This window comes from Hyperolius riggenbachi, chromosome 9 (genome assembly GCF_040937935.1).
Source record: "Hyperolius riggenbachi isolate aHypRig1 chromosome 9, aHypRig1.pri, whole genome shotgun sequence".
NCBI lineage: Eukaryota > Metazoa > Chordata > Amphibia > Anura > Hyperoliidae > Hyperolius > Hyperolius riggenbachi.
In genome coordinates, this window is record NC_090654.1 from 59878793 (window position 1) to 59885355 (window position 6563).

Below are 6563 nucleotides of genomic sequence, written 5' to 3' on the forward strand. Positions count from 1 at the left end.
TGCATAAAGAGGATATGTGGTCTAAATACTCATTTGCCTAATAATTCTGCACTCCCTGTAGTGTGCGCTCTTTTCTCTACCATTTGCAGTCAGATTGCCCCCTTTGTTCTCATACACATCAGAGCAGGGGTTCCGCCTCCCTTTGTAAAAATGTGTGGGGACCTTAGCCCTTGAAGACTGGAGTTTGACAACCCTGATATATATCCTTTCCAATGAATGCTTTTATAAAGAATAAAGGAGATACTGAAAATCCCCCATGAGGAGATGGCCTGATCCAAAACCAGTCAGATTTTTACTTCTTACTGTAATTTAACTTCACTGACCGATTCAATTGTGATATCGATTGCTAACGAGCATTCATGCTTATTAATGGAAGGAAAGCTGCTATGCGATTTGATCAGATTAATGGAATTGTTCTGAGTTTTGGATTGATTCCATCAATCTGACTGTATTGGTTAGCAGATTTCCCTCCTTTAGTGCACCTGAATGATCGTTTCCGAATCAGACAATCGATCATCCGGAGAATTGTATCATTAGTGGTTACCTTTTGTGACCTCAACATAAGAAAAAAGTTTTTCAAAGTGAATTTTAATCACAAGTATGTGTACACATATATTTTACAGGTTTTCGTAAGAGTGGCCATTTAACTACTTATCATTCTGGCAACAGTATACCTAAGTCCCCAGAAACTTCATTTTAGCTCCAGGGGCGTAAATATATATTCATTGCCATTGTGCGCACTCACCCGCGTATGTTCTCATCACCGGTGGTTAGTACAACGATCGGTGAATGGGAAAACATGTTCCCATTCACTTATCAAAGTGCCTTTGATCAATGATCACTGGCATCAACGAGATTCCGGTGGTTATTGAGAAAGGGAAAACCTACTTAACACTATTTCCTGTGTACTGTTTACAGTACACAGGAAGAAGCGATAGGACATCTAGTGGCCAGATAATAAAATTACATCTACAGTACATACACCAAATTAAATAAAATACCCTATTGATTAACCCCTTAGCCCCCTCCCTCTCCCATAGTTACCAAAATAAAACACTTGTATAAAAACATTTAAAAAAATAAAGTGACATTTAAAAAAAAAAAAAAAAATACATAAATAGTTAAGGGCCCGTTTCCACTATCGCGAATCCGCATGCGTTGCCCGCATGCGGATTCGCACAGTCAGTACAAGTGGATTGGACTGTTTCCACTTGTGCGTTTCCCCGCACGTTTTTCTGTGCAGAAAAAATCTGCAGGGTAGGGTCCTCAGAATTCGCCTGCGTGTGGAATGCAGGCGAATCGCACGCAATGTATTTAATAGGGAAATCGCATGCGTTTTCCCCATGCGGTTTTTGCCGCGATTTCGCATAGGTATTAATGTTAATTTACACAGGCAGTGACATGGTTAAATTCGCATACAGCCTTACCTATGCGAAATCGCGGCAAAAAACGCATGCGGAATCGCACCCGCATGCGATTTGCCTGCGGTGATTCGCCGGCGATTCCGCAACGCTATAGTGGAAACGGGCCCTAAGTGACGTACGCAAAGCTGAAAAAAATACACCTTTATTTCCAAATAAAATATTGTCGCCATAAATTGTACTAGGGATATAATTTAAACGTTTTAATAAGTGGGACAGATGGGCAAATAAAATGTGTGAGGGTTTTATTCGCAGTAGCACTTTTTTTTTATTTTTAAACTATAATGGCTGAAAACTGAGAAATGATTTTTTTCCCCAAATGTTTTTCTTATTATTTCTGTTAAAATGCATTTAGAATAAAATCATTCTTAGCAAAAAGTACCACCCAAAGAAATTGGTGGTGAAAAATCAGGCTTTCTCAACCAGGGTTCCTTGAGTACTCTGCAGGGGTTCCTTGGCATTTCCCCCCATAATGGGAGAAGTATAATAGAGCACATTATAATAGGGGGTACTGTAACAGGAAGCACTAAATTGGGGGTGAGAATAATAATGAGCACATTAATAAAAAACACTAGGATAAGCAGACAGTAAAATGAGTGGCACTGTAATAGAGGGTAGTGAAATAAACAGCCTCACCTACTTTTAACAGCTTGAGAACCACAGTGTTAAACCTCCCTAAAGACCAGGCCTTTTTTTCTAAAATAGGCTACTGCAGCTTTAAGGCCAAGCTGCAGGGCCACACAACACAGCAGACAAGTGATTCCTCCCCCCCCCCCCTTTCTCCCCACCAACAGAGCTCTCTGTTGGTGGGATCTGATTGCACCCCAGGTGTTTGTTTGTTTTTATAAATATTTGTTTTATTTTTTATTAAAATTGTGTCTTTTTTTATTATGTTTGCAGTGGCCACTCCCTCCCTCCCCCCGCCTCACTGTGATTGGCTGTCATAGGCTTCAGCCTATGACAGCGGATCACCTCTGAGCCAATGGAGGAGACAGCCGTGTCACACAGCAGTTTCGCCGTCTAACAGTCTCCCGAGCATTGATCGCCGCTCGGAGACTGAAGGCGAAGCTCAGCTCCGCCCACCAAGCAGGAGATGCGTGTGCCGCCTGCAAGCGATCTCCTGCAAAACAGAGCCCCAGGACTTTACGCCTATTGGCGTTAGGCGGTCCCGGGGCTGCCGCCACGGCCATCGTCGTGACGAGGTCGGCTAGTAGTTAAAAAGTCATTCCTCCTGCAAAATAAATGCATGGGTTCCTCGAGATCAAAACATTTTTGCAGGGGTACCTTGAGATCCAAAAGTTATTTGCAGGGTTCCTCCAGGGTACAAAGGTTGAGAAAGGCTGATATAGATAATTTCATAGTGATTAATAGTGGTAAAGTTGAAAATTGCTCTGGTGTTCCCCGAGCGAACCAAAGCCCCTGTGAATGAATCAACTTGCCTCCAATCACAAGCCATGTTAATTCATAAAATAAAAGTTCAAGCATATAAAAAAAAAATTGAGTATAGAAAAAAAAATAGTGTATAGCGTTACTTAGTGGCCAATAAGTAAAATGAAAGTTAAAAATAAAAAATAAATAGAATATTTAATAAAACCTTATTAACCCCCCCCCCCCCCATATGGTCACCATACATTGTACTAGGAACACAATGTAAATGTTGAGATAGCCGTGACATCTGGCAAATAAAATGGGTGGGTTTTCTCTATAGTAGCATTGTTTATTTTAAAACTATAAGGGATGGAATTGGAGAAATTGTGTATTTTTTTTCTTGTATTTCCCTATAAAATGCATAAAAAGTAATTACTGAAAGCAAGTATTGCCCCCAAAAAGCTTAATTTGTGACACAAAACATAGAGATCATTTAGGTAGGTGATAAAGTTATTGGCAAATGGATAGGAAGAATGCTAAAGGGGAAAATTGCTGCCGTCCTTAAAGTGATCCTTAAGTCAGAAAAAAAAAATGACTTTTACTCACCTGGGGCTTCCAATAGCCCCCTGCAGCTGTCCGGTGCCCTCGCCGTGTCCCTCCGATCCTCGTGTCCCCGCCGGCAGCTCTGCTGTGCTTCCCCCAAGGTTAATATGCTTTCATTTACTGTATCTTAACATTTAATACAGAGTTCATGGTATGTATATAGAGTGGGGTATAGTACTGTATTAGCTAGGCCAATTTTTAACATTGAATCTGAACCAGAAAGCACACTTATCCGGCATCAGACAATCCCCATTGGTGCCGGTTAACCAACACTCTAGTGTAAATCTTTGCTTTTTAACCACTTCAGCATGCGTTTTGTTTTCACCTTAAAGTTATCCTTAAGTCAGAAAAATGACTTTTGGCTTCCAATAGCCCCCTGCAGCTGTCCGGTGCCCTCGCCGTCTCCCTCCGATCCTCGTGTCCCCACCGGCAGCCACTTCCGGTTTCGCCGTCAGGAGCCGATAGGCTGGGAACGCGTGTGATTCTTCGCGTTCCCAGCCACAATTGCGCCCTCTATGCTGCTATATGCTTCATGCTATATGCTATAGCAGCATAGGGGGCGCAATTGTGGCTGGGAACGCGAAGAATCACTCGCGTTCCCAGCCTGTCGGCTCCTGACGGCGAAACCGGAAGTGGCTGCCGGCGGGGACACGAGGATCGGAGGGACACGGCGAGGGCACCGGACAGCTGCAGGGGGCTATTGGAAGCCCCAGGTGAGTAAAAGTCATTTTTTTTCTGACTTAAGGATCACTTTAAGGTGAAAACAAAACGCATGCTGAAGTGGTTAAAAAGGAATGAGGGAAAAATTGAAGCCAGACATGTAGCATTCATAAGACAGAAACATGTATAAACAGGTTTACTTTATTACAGATGATTTGTTCACATGTATGGTTAAAGTAGTGATATGTGATGAACTGTGGAAAGTTGAAAAGCAAAGATTTACACTAGAGTGTTGGTTAACCGGCACCAATGGGGATTGGCTGATGCCGGATAAGTGTGCTTTCTGGTTCAGATTCAATGTTAAAAATTGGCCTAGCTAATACAGTACTATACCCCACTCTATATACATACCATGTACTCTGTATTAAATGTTGAGATACAGTAAATGAAAGCATATTAACCTTGGGGGAAGCGCAGCAGAGCCCACAAACAGCCTAAGAAGTTGGCCTTCACTACTGTCGGTACTGCCGGTGATTTGTGTTGGTTGAGATTGAGGGTTAGTTGAGTTCTGGATAACCAGGACTCTACTGTATCAGGTTTTCTAGAGATTGCCTTGCTTGGCACATTGTACTTTTACTGTCCTTGCAGGGGCGGCGCCAGGGGGGTGCTTGGGGGTGCTCGAGCACCCCCTAGAATTGTCCAAGCACCCCCAAAGCACCCCCTGGAGTGAACTGACTTCAGGCGTCTAAAAGACGCCAAGTCAGTTCACACACCGGCAGCACGGAGCAGCAGGCAGGGCTACGGTAAGATGGCCGCCCGGAGCCCTGTTCTGCAGACTTCGGGCGGCCATTTTCCCGTAGCCCTGCTCTCTGCATGCGGGCAGGAAGTCTCGTGGTGACGTCGGGAAGGAAGAGGATCGTGGGCGCGCGGGCGCTGCGCGCCACAATGAGGTCGGGACTCGGGACAGGAGGTCGGGAAAGAAGGTCTTCTGGCTGTAGGTGAGTAAATGGGTTTTTCTTTTCTTTTTCAGGTGATGCGGATTGTGCATATTGGGGTCATATCTGCTACGGATTGTGCATATTGGGGTCATATCTGCTACGGATTGTGCATATTGGGGTCATATCTGCTACGGATTGTGCATATTGGGGTCATATCTGCTACCGATTGTGCATATTGGGGCGATATCTGCTACCGATTGTGCATATTGGGGCGATATCTGCTACCGATTGTGCATATTGGGGTCATTTCTGCTACCGATTGTGCATATTGGGGTCATTTCTGCTACCGATTGTGCATATTGGGGTCATATCTGCTACCGATTGTGCATATTGGGGTCATATCTGCTACCGATTGTGCATATTGGGGTCATATCTGCTACCGATTGTGCATATTGGGGTCATATCTGCTACCGATTGTGCATATTGGGGTCATATCTGCTACCGATTGTGCATATTGGGGTCATATCTGCTACCGATTGTGCATATTGGGGCCATATCTGCTACCGATTGTGCATATTGGGGCCATATCTGCTACCGATTGTGCATATTGGGGCCATATCTGCTACCGATTGTGCATATTGGGGCCATATCTGCTACCGATTGTGCATATTGGGGCCATATCTGATAACGATTGTGCATATTGGGGCCATATCTGATAACGATTGTGCATATTGGGGCCATATCTGATAACGATTGTGCATATTGGGGCCATATCTGATAACGATTGTGCATATTGGGGCCATATCTGATAACGATTGTGCATATTGGGGCCATATCTGATAACGATTGTGCATATTGGGGCCATATCTGCTACCGATTGTGCATATTGGGGCCATATCTGCTACCGATTGTGCATATTGGGGCCATATCTGATAACGATTGTGCATATTGGGGCCATATCTGATAACGATTGTGCATATTGGAGCCATATCTGATAACGATTGTGCATATTGGGGTCATTGGACGTGTTTTTTGTTAAAATCTGCTCACATTACGTGTATTTTCTTGAGAAAACCTCCACAATTATGTGAATTTTCTGGGAAAAGGGTCACCAAAACTTGGGCCCTCTGTCTTTGCGTTGCACTTTTAAAGGGAACCCGAGGTGAGAATAATATTGAGGCTGCCATATTTATCTCCCTTTAAGCAATACCAGTTGCCTGGCTGCCGTGCTGGTCCTCTGCCTCTTATTCTTTCAACCATAGACCCTGAACAAGCATGCAGCAGGTCAGGGGTTTCTGACAATATTGTCAGAACTGACAAGATTAGCTGCATGGCTTGTTTCTGGTGTAATTCAGTTCACTACTACAGCCAAATAGATCAGCAGGGCTGCCAGGCAACTAGTATTGTTTAAAAGGAAATAAATATGGCAGCCACCATATCACTCTCACCCTGGGTTCACTTTAAATTACAGTTAGCCCCGCCCTCATCCGGTCATGACCACGCCCATTTTTTCGCCGCGGCGCGCTTCGCGCGCCGCAGGTTGTAGCCACACCCATTTTTGGCGCGGCGCGCT